General features: G+C 35.3%; 1 long non-coding RNA gene across 2 annotated transcripts in view; it reads right to left on the bottom strand.

Moving 5' to 3' along the window:
• LOC136853553 (uncharacterized) overlaps positions 1 to 13,891 on the bottom strand; it is a 231,466-nt gene that overhangs the window by 67,511 nt on the left and 150,064 nt on the right. For both annotated transcript variants that reach the window (XR_010857494.1, XR_010857493.1), the window contains one exon: positions 1,076 to 1,187. This is a non-coding gene — a long non-coding RNA (uncharacterized lncRNA). The remainder of the gene's footprint in view (positions 1 to 1,075; positions 1,188 to 13,891) is intronic.

Here is a 13,891-nt window from a genome sequence, read left to right on the forward strand (position 1 = left end):
ATGCTACATTTCAGAGAACAACTGTCTCCCTCTTCATTACCTGCCTGAAGAGGGAAACAGATGTTCACTGAAATATAGCAACAGCTTTCTACATTTTGGAGTTTTTAATGGGTTCATTTTATTATATAATTATATATATACATATTATATAATATATATACACACACACACATATATATATATATATAGTAAACAATACCTGGAAAAGAACAGATTAGCACAACATTCTGAAAAACTTAAAAAACCGAAACCAACACACACACACACACACAAAAAAACAAATCTGACGATTGAACATACATAGCAACAACGCAAGAAATAAAACAGACTGAACATTTGCCAAACCTCAAAATGAACCAGCCTTGAATCTATCACAAAAAGACATATGCAAGGCCCAAAGAAAACACGTGCAGATTATTAAACGTGGCTATCGCAACCCATTATCATAAAGATGGAGTGTGGATTTCCGAGATGAACACCTCATGCAAAGAACGAGTCCCTCACGTTTCTCGTCCGGAAATTCAAGGTTGGAGAATGAAACTCGTGGTGTTCCTTATTTCTTTGCCAAGACTAATTATTTCAACGCCCAGGAGGAGGAGAAATCGGAGATATTTCATGTATTTCGCCTGCATATTCGTTTGTGGTCTGATTTTAATTCTCATGACTTCTTTTGTTTTTATTTAGAACAACAATTTTTGGCTCTTGATATGATAGAGAGAAAACTTATAAATAAAAAGATTAATTAACAAGCTTACAGAAAATGTTAGACACACTAACAGCATATTAAAAAATAATTAGCATTACCAAAAATTGCAAACGAACAAAACAATTCAATATATATATATATATATATATATATATATATATATATATATATATATATATACATACACACACATATATACATACATACATACATACATATATATATATATATATATATATATATATATATATATATATATATATATATATATAGCTACAGCCTGCCATTTATGTGGCCACTAAAATTTAAAATTTTTATTAGTAATATAGTGTTACGTGGTTATTCATAAATACATACAAACATACATACCTCGCCATCTTTAAGATCCACCCAGGTCTTAACTGACAACCTCATATGAATTGTTGGAAATTTCCTTAGAAGTCTATATAGGAATATGGATCACGGGAAACACGTCTATTCACTGAAATAAAAGATAATACATGAAAAAAATATATATCAAATCATAATGACAATGCACAAAGACAAAAAATTATTTATATATATAAACATATATATATACAGTATATATATATAATTATATATTATATATATATATATATATATATATATATATATATATATATATATATATATATATATATATATATATATATATATATATATATATATTATATATATATATATTATATATATATATATATATATATATATATATATATATATATATATATATATATATATATTATATATATATATTCAATTCACAGCTGGGTGGACTGGTGGGTGGTAAGCTGGGGAGCGACCCAAGGGCCCAGCAACTGTGATCCAGCTCGACCTCATGTAGCAGGGGCGGCTCCAGAAGGTTTTAGCCGTTCAGTTCTCAGTTAGTGCTTTTGAATGGGGTTGCTAGCCACAGATTTACTGGTTATAATCAACCACAGTCGCCTGACTGCCAGATACATCAATTATTATTTCTCAAGTCAACGAGGCATATGGGGTTCTAAGGGATTGTGTCCAAATTCAGCATACCCCAATAGTGAATAGGACCAAGCTCCTCTCGCTGCTGAGGTAAGTAGAATAGAGAGAGAGAGAGAGAGAGAGAGAGAGAGAGAGAGAGAGAGAGAGAGAGCTGTGAATGGTTACCATCGTCAACCGGAGTCGGGGGAAGAAGATGGAGCCAGCAACCCCATCCCTACAAACTCGTCTGAGAATCAGTAGACTCAACCTTTCTGGTTTTAACCTCTCAAAATGAGAAAAAGGTAATTCCACACATTATAAGCCCCAAATAAAATTAAAATAATAGTCTTTGTACGTAGAATGGAGCGTAGGAATGGAATATAGAATTTAGGCCAAAAGCCTAGCGCTGGGACCTGTGGGGTCATTCAGCGCTGAAAGGGAAACTGAGAGTAAAAAGGTTTGAAAGGTGTAACAGGAGGAGAACCTCGCAGTTGCACTATGAAACAATTGTTAGGAGAGGGCGAATAGCAAGATGGAAGAAAGAGAATATGAATGGAGGTACAGTAAAAAGAATGTAACGGGTTGCAGCTAGGGGCCGAAGGGACGCTGCAAAGAACTTTAATAGCTTACAGTGCACCCCGTGAGGTGCACTGACTGCACTAGCCCCCTACGGGAAGAATGGAGCGTAGGTTCTCATCCTCACCGTGTTTAAAAAAGAAACTGAAATGTGAAATTTTTAGCGTAAAAAAAATTCTTTCACACGAAGAGAAAGTAAACCAATAACTTCACTGCTTCGGGTGTAAAATTTTTACTGCTTATTTCTTATATCTTATATGATTTTCGACGAATTTTTTTACGGTTCCTTGTGGTTACCAGGTTCCCGTGAGGGCAAAACCATTCTATAAAAAGATCAGTGACATTGCACAGCAAATTCAAAATGTTCTGGCTTCAAAGAATATGAGTTACACATAGCTACTGTAAAAAAAAAAATCCAAACAATAAATACAAGAAAAAGAGTTAAAAAAATTACAAAGAAAAATAGAGTAATATACAGGGGCAATTTTGAAGACAATTTTTAAAAAATACATACAAAATTATAAGAAAAACTCTGTAAGGACGTTTATGTCAAGATATCTGTAACTGCGAACAGTTAATAATCGGTTCTCAAATTTACCAGGTTACCACTTCCCGAATTCAAATAGGGGCGGAAAACCTGGAAATTCTCAGTTTTGGAATGGTTTTCCTCATCCCCAGGTCTTAGAATTCTCTTTCAGCTTCTACCCGATTCATTTCATCTTCGATCAGCTGGGGCATTACTCAACCGGTCAAGGCTAAAGAAAAAACTGCGAGAGATATAAAACATAAATGGTACTGGGCCAAGAGCACTCAACTCCTTCTTTGGAAAATTTTCATCAACTACTCCTCTTTGGAATTCTTTGGTCCAAATTTTAAACTTCTTTGGTCCAAATTTTCATCAACTACTCTTTGACTAGTCTCCTCTTTGGAATTCTTTAGTCCAAATTTTCATCAACTACTCCTCTTTGGAATTCCTTAGTCCAAATTTTCATCAACTACTCCTCTTTGGAATTCTTTGGTCCAAATTTTCATCAACTAATCCTCTTTGGAATTCTTTAGTCCAAATTTTCATCAACTACTCAAATTTTCTAATCCTCTTTGGAATTCTAGTCAAATTTTCATCAACTACTCTTTTGAAATTCTTTATTCTCTTAGTCAAATTTTCATCAACTACTCCTCTTTGGAATTCATCAAATTTTCATCAACTACTCTTTGGAATTCTTTAGTCCAAATTTTCATCAACTACTCCTCTTTGGAATTCCTTATCAACTAATCCTCTTGGAATTCTTTTAGTCCAAATTTTCATCATCAACTACTCCTCTTTGGAATTCTTAGTCCAAATTTTCATCAACTAATTCTTTAGTCCAAATTTTCATCAACTAATCCTCTTTGGAATTCTTTAGTCCAAATTTTCATCAACTACTCCTCTTTGAAATTCTTTAGTCCAAATTTTCATCAACTACTCTTTGGAATTCTTTAGTCCAAATTTTCATCAAGTACTCCTCTTTGGAATTCTTTAGTCCAAATTTTCATCAACTACTCTTTGAAATTCTTTAGTCCAAATTTTCATCAACTACTCCTCTTTGGAATTCTTTAGTCCAAATTTTCATCAACTACTCCTCTTTGGAATTTTTTAGTCCAAATTTTCATCAACTACTCCTCTTTGGAATTCATGAGTTAAAAAATCAATAATAATACTAGGAAACAGTCCCAAACTCGCATCTGTCTTTGATTGAAAATAAGGGTTAAAAGCAGAACTACAGTCAACTACATGACCAGAATCTATGGATTTCTGTCACAAAGACCCAAGGCCTTGGGAAAGCCAAACTGCAAGTTATGGAACAGATGATCCATTTCTGCATTGACATTAACACCTTTCGTCACAAGACATTCACACTTTGGATGATGTGAAGGTTGCAGAAATTGGATAATAACTAGCTTTAGCTAACGGAGAATTATTACTAATTCTCAACATGTGCAGGATGTAACTGTTTTAATTTGTTAACCAGCTGATGCAGAGCAATTTAATTTTAAGCTTTCAAGACGCTCTGAGTAAACTACGGAAAACTGGAATTTACAAAAAGGAATAAATATTAATTAAGCTCTTATATAATATATATATATATATATATATATATATATATATATATATATATATATATATATATATATATATATATATATACATTATATATATTAAATATATATACATATATATGTATACATGTATATATATATATATATATATATATGTATATATATAAATTACTTTTATACTCATCATTAGCTTTATAATAATATTAGGAACAACCAACTGTACAGATGGCAACCTGCTGACCCACGTACACTACACAAAAACCAGGGCAAGAATCGATTTGGCTGGACCGGATCATTTTGTTTCTTGCTTGTTTCTCATGGGTGGGGAGGGGGAAAAGGGGGAGGGAACCGCATCAACAATTGGGAACACTTAAAAGACTTATCCCATATTTTAAAAATGTCGATGTTCTCCCTTCGCAAATGTCCAAGTCATTCCGGGTCAAAATTGGGAGAACAAAATGAACAACAGTAGGAACAAAAACAATAACTATGCATGTGTGGAGTGGTCATAAAAAATTATAACCTGTTTAGCCAAGAATATTTTTTATAGAGTAATCTCATTTCACTGTTTGAAAAATAACGCAACTTGATTCTAAAATATGCCATTTCCAGAGTTTCTGTTCACAGTCGAAGGCTTGCCTTCCCTTAGATCTAAAAACCTGATTTTTACTAACGCATTATACTTCTCTTTTTACATTTGCATTTGTTTTAAATAAAATTTAAACCCAATGGCAATGCGGGGGTGGCAGAATCAAGGGCTCACAAATTAGAAACCTTCCGACCTTGTGGGAAAGACCTAGTGAGCTGCCAAGCACGGCCAAAAACATGCCCACCAGCCATCGTAAATCTATTCGACGTAAGAGGTCGACCCGGGCCGTTGAGAGACACCTCAATTCAACGAGGGAAACGCGGGCAGCTTTCCAGGTCTATTTTGCATGCGGATAACATATTAAAGTGGACGGGGGCAACAGGCACCCTGGCTGAGCGGCTAGGTGGGCAGCCGCCCGCCACCAGCGATTGCAACACCCCTCCACCATGGACGCCATGCGCGGGCCACTCTCCAGAACTGGACCATGAAAACTGGAAGTGTCGCAAGAGTGGAGAGCTCGCCCGCAGCACGGCCGCCCCTTCCAGCTCTTGCTCTTCACGGCGCAAGGTGGGACTGGCGTTGTTGCCGAGCGCCTCCACCCCAACGCCCCTGAAGTACCCGCTGCTCACGTTCGGGCCGTAAAAGCGAGGTCCATTGGGGCATGCATTCTGGACAGACGGGGCATCTCATTATGATTAAAAAGGAGGAAGTTAGACGGAAGCAGCTGTGGTTAGTAAGGATGAATTCTGTATTCTATTCCGATGGAGATGAACCTTCAGGGTTCTGGGTGCTCTAAATATTGCTTGCTGCAAATTAAACTAACCCTTGCTCCCCCGGGCCCGGCAAACATTCCCTAGTTCACCTTAACCCTTGGTGGGGCAAAATCTCCGCCTATACGCAGTCTAAAATACCCTCTCTTTAAGTCATTGCAAACTGAATATGCATCGAGTCTCTGGGTTTAAAAAAGGAGAGTTATACGTACAAGGATCCTCGTTACCTCTAAAAAAGAAAAAGGTCAGTTAAATGGAGCCTTGAACAATGCTTTATTAAGAGTGATGGATAAGCCCTTGAAAGAAGTTGAAATAAGTGGTTTGAAGCTTTTACCTTTAATAAAAGATCCACTGACAGAGGGTCTGTGTTCCAAATCTCATTTAATCCTTCATTCCAATTTTATCATTATTATTACTGCTTTCAGTTTCGTAGGATCTTTGACCTAGTGGCTGGTCTTTGTCTTTATCCAATAGTTTTTAAGGCAACTCCGTTCTAGTTTTTTGCTAAGATTTTAAGCTGTTATTCTATGTATTTTCATATTGTGTATATTCCTTCTAATTTGACATGAGTGACGGTTACGTTGAATAGCGGACTTTGGAGATCATTTCTCTAATCCAAACGAATACGATTTTCTCTCTCTCCCTGTGTGTGTGTGTGTGTGTGTGTGTGTGTGTGTGTGTGTGTGTGTGTGTGTGTGTAACAAACAAAAGCTAACTAAGTTTATTCCTTTATGTAACTCTCCTATGTTTGTCAGTTACTGTTTCATTACCGTATTTACCTAAGAACTCCAATTACTTTATACCTCTTTATGCAGAAACAAATCTGGTTTGCACTTGGAAAAGAGAGAGAGAGAGAGAGAGAGAGAGAGAGAGAGAGAGAGAGAGAGAGAGAGAGAGAGAGCGGCTCCTTTTCAAAGGAAGATTACAAAAAAAGAGAAAGAGAAAACCAGGAGAAAATTTCGACTTCTAACTCGAAAAAGGAAATGTATAAATAGTTCTAGGCCTAGGCAGCCTATGGGATATTGATCTCCACAATGGATGGTGGACGGGGTGGCCTGGATGGTGCTACGAAAGCATAAGATGCACTATTTCTCTTCTTTTGTTACCGTCATCAGTATCTTTGTATTATGACTGGACAACTGGAATATAATGATCAAATAATTATTTTTTGAAATTCTGTACCATTCCGCTTTTCTTGATTTCTATAATAATTTGTCTTTCAGGAAAAGGATTTATCGTTCTTAAGTGGTAGGCATCGCTATTTCCTTCCAGATTTTGCTGTATTTTGTATCTCCATCATCTAATACAATGCTTCCAACGGTTGCATGTCACTGCCACAAGCATCTCAAACCTACTCAAAACCCTTATGCTCTTGCATCATTCAACTCTGCCTTCTATCCTTCAGTGTCAACTAATCTTCAAAACAGTCTTTTCATACGATTTTTTTTATTCTAAGATCACTTGTTCATCAATCTTTCTCTCTGTATTCACTTCCCTGGAAAACAACTTACCAGCCATTAAATTGTTTCTCACCTTCTCTGGCATATGGCGGGCGACTTCTAATTAACCATTTCGTTTAACACCTTGGCAAGGTTTACCCATATAATGCATAAAAAAATATGTCTCGGTAACAAGATGTAAATGACATCTGCAGCAATAATACCTGAGAATATTTTTTTTTTTTTTTTTTTTTTCACAGTGATACCAGGCTTTGTAATTCTACCTCTGCCTCCGATTTCCTAAGGTCCTAAAATTCTCCCTTTTTAAAAGTCAGATCCAATGTTTTTTTTTTTTTTAGTGAGAGGACAAATTGTCCCCTTCCCTTCTTTCGTAAACCCACCCTACAGGCATTCTCATGTTAAATAACAGACAGTTAAAATGAGCCTTTACGGGACCAATAAACCAACATCTTACTATACACCTTCGAGGAGAACTCAACGTTTGGTATAGCATAGCTACGTACCTCCACGTCACCACCAGAAATTAAAATTACATCCCCAAATAGAAACTCGACGTGGACGTTACACTTTCCCTGCCACTGTCCAGCTAATACCAGATACTTCTTCTTCTTCCTCGATCTTGGTCAAGGATCGTGTACATGGTCTTGGGAACAAGAATCATGAAAGGAGGGAGGAGGGCATCCAAAAAAAAAAAAGCCTCTTTCAATTTTTTGTGTGTGAAGGACAAAAAAGCTGGCTACCTGCCAGTGCTCCAAAAGTATTGCTTTTTGGTACTTTCGCTGTTGTATCTTGTCATGATAATCTTGCAGTAACTAATAAATGAAAGCCACATCTGGTCCTATTTCATTACTACCACTTCTACAGCTACTCTGTTCCTAACTTATACATGAAAGCAGAAGTTAATTAGTCAGTGTGTTTTCACTTAAAAAACACAAGGAACTAGAGAGAAAGTGGGAACATCAATTTAGAGTGAAATATTCTGCGTCATCATCTAGAATCAATGCCATGCTCCCTCGTAAGTTATTACTTTTAAGTAGTTTAACGAGACAACTTCTTCTCGAGGAATCTGGCGACTCACACACGGGGGTCACCCGAAGGATTTCCTCTTACAAGAGAAGTGAACGAACTGGGTCAAGGTCAAGTTGAAGAAGCTGGACAAATGAGCAAAAGGAGACCAAAGTCATAAGAGTTGTTATGTGTTCTATATATAAAAAGTACAATTTCTATTAATACATAGCCAACGAAGTTTCCAGCAACACTGACATACACGTAAAGAATGGGATAAAAGAGCACATTTTAAATAAGTACTAGTATTAAAAAGTACAAGTATATAAAGGTACTTACAGCCAACGAACCAGTCTGGAAATATCCGGTCTCAAATTTAAAAGCATGAGATGACCTCGAGAAGATCACTTTACCAAATATTTCTACCCAACAGATTACAATCCATTCTAAAAGCACGTCTGTAAACATCAACCTCGCAACACAAGAAGGGAGCGGGACATCTAACTCAGTTTAAATGTTATAATAATATTCAAGGCATATGTAACACATTTAAATGGCCTAACTGACCTCAATGAGCTGGTGAACGGGACTACGTGTTTCTTATAAAGTTGACCCAAAGTAAAAAAAAAAAAAAAAAAAAAGTCTAAATAAACCTCTTAAGATTTCACATGGACGAACTTAAGTGGAGCAGGTACAGGGAGTGTAAATCAATGCCTCACATTAGAAAACAATTTAAGACTGAAGGACAAATTACTTTACGGGAATTAAAGCGTTTCCGTGACTCAATCCGAGTAATTATATTACATTCGAAGCTTCTTAATAAAAAATGTTAACATAAAAATCTGATTTTAAAATTTAATTTTTTTACTGCAATGAATTTTTTTCAAGAATTAATAAGAAAAATATTAGAAAACAAACAATGCCATATTACGATAAAAGCACATCGCGCCGTTAAATCGAATATGTTGCAATATTATAACAAAAATAGAAAAATGTTAACAATTTGCTAGACGAAGATACAATAACTACGGTAAGAATAATTATAGACAATCTTTTGTAAACGCAGCACATAAAATTGTACAAAAGCAAACTGCAATAGTATCATTATCCTTTAGCAAGGACTGGAAATCAAATATCTTTACAAATTGCTTAACCGACTGAACAAAAGAAAAACAAAAGAAAATATATAACAGCTTTTAAAGTCATCGTCACCGTGACGAAGCGCAATATTTCTTTGCCAGTTCAAGATCTTGTGCCATCTGTCTGTTACACAGTGGATGAAGGCCAGACTCCTTTGTTATTTTTTTCCACGCGGAGGACGCCGAAAGCTGCTTTTCTTTCTAGGTGGTTTCCGGCTACTGTTACGGCAACTTTTAGTTTTCTGTGAAAGAAAACTATTGTGCCGGCTTTGCCTGCCCGTCCGCCCTGAAATCTTAAAAACTACTCAGGCTAGAGGGCTGCAAATTGGTATGTTGACCGTTCACCTTCCAGTCATCAAACATACCAAATTGCAGCCTTCTAGCCTCAATAGTTTTTAATTTATTTTAGGTTAAAGTTACCCATAATCGTGCTTCTGGCAACGATACAGGATAGGCCACCACCGGGCCGTGGTTAAAGTTGCATGAGCCGCCGCTCACACAGCATTATACCGAGACCACCGAAAGATAGGTTTATTTTCGGTGGCCTTGATTATACGCTGTAGCGGCTGTACAGAAAACTTGATTGCTCCGAAAAAAACTTCGGCGCATTTTTTACCTTTTTTTCAACTACTACTAAAATCAGTCCTTTTGCCTTGACCATCACATTTATCGGCTCACTGAAGGGCTGCTTTTATTTTTTTAGGATATCTACAGCTACTTTTACTACTATTCCCTTTATTAAAATCAATGATCGATGCTTTTATTTTTATCATTGCATTCACTGCCTCAAGCACTAAAATTATGCCGGAACTCATAACTTAAAACCGATTACACTTACAATAATAATAATAATAATAATAATAATAATAATAATAATAATAATAATAATAATAATAATAATAAGTTCCCGAATAAGTTCCCCGAAAATGTAAAAATGCAGATGCGAAAAAACGTAAAAATGTAAAAAAAAAAAATTGTGAAAAAAAAAAAAAACAAAAACAAAAAGATAACCAATAATTATATCAGCAGCCAAAGACAGTTGGACAAGCGCTGGGAAAAAAAACAAGTGAGATAAGTGCAACCTAAAGCGTGGAAACTCCAACAATAGAATACGATTCCACAGGCACAAAAGCTATGGTCGAGGCCAAGGTCTGAAGACATTGTTGCGTATCAGTTCCTTGTAGACGGCAGCTAACAGATGCTGCAAACGGTAGCAAAAAAAAAAAAAAAAAAAAAAACCCACACCGAAGTCTCTTCGGCGCAATCGAGTTTTCTGCACAGCCACTACAGCGTATAATCAAGACCACCGAAAATAGATCTATCTTTAGGTGGTCTGGGTATAATCCTGTATGAGCCGCGGCCCATGAAACTTTCAGCCACAGGCCGGTGGTGGCCTAGCCTATATCGTTGCCAGAAGCACGATCATGGCTAACTTTCTTAAACAAAATAAAAACTACTGAGGCTAGAGGGCTGCAATCTGCCACGCTTGATGATTGGAGGGTGGATGATCAACATACCAATTTGCAGCCTTCTAGGCTCAGTAGTTATTAAGATCTGAGGGCGGACAGAAAAAGTGCGGACGGACAGACAAAGCCATCTCGATAGTTTTCTTTTACAGAAAACTAAAAAGGCTTTCAATAACGAAAAAAAAACAATGAAAATAAAAGGACGTTAAGCTGTCTGTGCGACGATAATATTGTACCCAATATATTCACTTCTCATGGGACATTAGGATAATATGCCTCATTTCTCCTGAGGCTCTCCTTGTATTTTAATTTTATTACATTTTTATCTATTTATTTATAAATTTGTTAATTTATTTTTCTTTTCGAATAACTAATCTCTTCTTTCTGTATTTCCTATTACTTTCTGTTACTTCTTTCAAATAAACACCATACTTCTGTGAGCTTGTTCCATATGAATAGGGTTCATAATAATAATAATAATAATAATAATAATAATAATAATAATAATAATAATAATAATAATAATAATAATAATTACTAAGAGATTCACAATTTCGTGAAAAACAATCTATGTAATAAAAATCCATATATTACATAGTAATATATTTACTATATATAATTGTGGATTTTTATTACATAATAATAATAATAATAATAATAATAATAATAATAATAATAATAATAATAATAATAATAATAATAATAATATTTCTATTCCGCGTCTTTTAGAAATAAAGAAGTGAAAAATACTATAACAATGGATTAGAATTTCGCTCTCAATGTTGTCCTTGTTTGTTTATGCTAAATGTAAGCGGATGTTTTCCGTACAATTTGAATGTCACAATGGCCCTCTGGAACAATCACATCCACTTTCTTTAAGGAGGCGTTTGTGCCTTCCTGCATTTATTTCCTGCAACAAACATATTATTATGCATCCTTGCTTCTCATTCCCTAAACCTCTCTCTCTCTCTCTCTCTATCTTCGTAAGTTGAGACAAGACATCCTTGATTCATCCTCTGTTTCTCATTCCCAAACATCTCATTCCCTAAACCTCTCTCTCTCTCTCTCTCTCTCTTCGTAAGTTGAGATGAGACATCCTTGTTTCTTATTCCCTAAATCTCTCTCTCTCTTTTCGTAAGTTGAGACGAGACATCCTTGTTTCTCATTCCCTAAATCTCTCTCTCTCTCTCTCTTTCTCTCTCTCTCTCTCTCTTCGTAAGTTGAGACAAGACACCCTTGTCTCTCATTCCCTAAATCTCTCTCTCTCTCTCTCTCTCTCTCTCTCTCTCTCTCTCTCTCTCTCTCTCTCTCTCTCTCTCTCTTTGTAAGTTGAGACAAGAAATCAGTAAGGATTTATCTCCTGTCACAGGGAGGCATGCAGGAAACGACAGGGGAAATCGGCCTTCAAATTCATGAGGTCACGTGATGATAAATGATAAACTTGTATAAATGGCAGAGAGAGAGAGAGAGAGAGAGAGAGAGAGAGAGAGAGAGAGAGAGAGAGAGAGAGACGCAAGTCAATTACAATTTAACATGGTAGCATAACCAGTAATGTTGTAACCTTCAATTACAATTCTATTCTCACTGCTGCGTAATTTAGTTTTTACTTCGTTTAATGAGTATGAAAAGCAATTTAGGGAAAATACACATCTGAAAAGAATAATCAAAGGTTTTTAAAGCAACAACAAATTCCTCCTTTTGAATGAGATTTTATGTATGTATATATATGTGTATGTATGTATGTATGTATACATATACACACAAATATGTATACGTTATATATATAAGTTATACATATATGTAAATATATATATATATATATATATATATATATATATATATATATATATATATGTATATATATATATATATATATATATATATATATATATATATATATATATATATATATATATATATATATATATATATATATATAATGTAGACATGCAGCTAATTCTAGCAGTCTTGTTTTTCTTTTGACCGGTTTAATACCGCACATTTTTAAGGACGTTTTATACCAGTTCTATTCAAGTTATGGATTAATCTCTCTATTCATGGCGTTGAATCATGGGAACTTAAGAAATTCATACTGGGACCAAAGGAAATTTTGTCGATCAACCTCACATGAGTCTTACTTTATGGTTTGGCTTCATCTTATTTGTTTCCTTGGTTATAATTCTTATATAGTTTATTCCTTACTTCTCTCTTTCTCCGGACTGAGTTATTTTCCTTATTGAGCGAATTCTTCTTCTTCTTCTTCTTCTTCTTCTTCTTCTTCTTCTTCTTATTATTATTATTATTATTAATCAGCAAACCTAAAAGAATGAGAAAAATAGGCGGAGACAATATCAGTAAACTGGATATAAAACCTAAGGAAACACAAATAAACATAAGGAAATCTTTCAAACAAATAAATGTACTGGTATATAAAAAGTTTTTACAACAGACAGGGCGAAAGACCTTGCATTGATTAGACCGACATCAAGGCACCCAACAGAACGTGGATATCGAAATTCTTGAAAAGAAATGGCACAATAATTCTAAAAGCAATACCAAAGATTGTTTACTGAATGTAGGCTATGAAGCATTGCAAAATAGGATGTCTTCGGACGAAGGTCTCAATCGTAATTACCAAATTTTAAAGCAATTCTCTTTCCAAGAAAAAGATCACAGAAGCTGCTCTGTCGTAAATGGCAGACTTCAGTATCTGCAAAAATAAAAACTGAGAAAAATGGTAGATACTGCAGTTTTCCCTTGCCTTACTACTGATTTTGCAGATGCTGCAAATGGGACCCCCTAAATACTGGTGAGAGCACTGAAGAATCATTCTGAAACTGCAGTGACTTGAGCATTAGTGTTTCACGAGCCCAGTAAGTGGCATATCTCAATTTCGAAATTTTGCAGATACTGAAGTTTCAATTTTAGGGCAGTGCTGACATCCAATCAAAACACTATTTAAATTCTGAGGCAAGCTGCAGAGATGACATCATCTGTGAAGCCTCGGAAAAAAAAAATTTTTTTTTATGACAACAAAAGAAAGGGAACAAAAGTGAATTTACATAAAAGTGAGTGTCAAGGCCTAGAGGAAAACAGGAAAGAAAG

This window comes from Macrobrachium rosenbergii, chromosome 27 (assembly GCF_040412425.1).
Source record: "Macrobrachium rosenbergii isolate ZJJX-2024 chromosome 27, ASM4041242v1, whole genome shotgun sequence".
Taxonomy (NCBI): Eukaryota; Metazoa; Arthropoda; class Malacostraca; order Decapoda; family Palaemonidae; genus Macrobrachium; species Macrobrachium rosenbergii.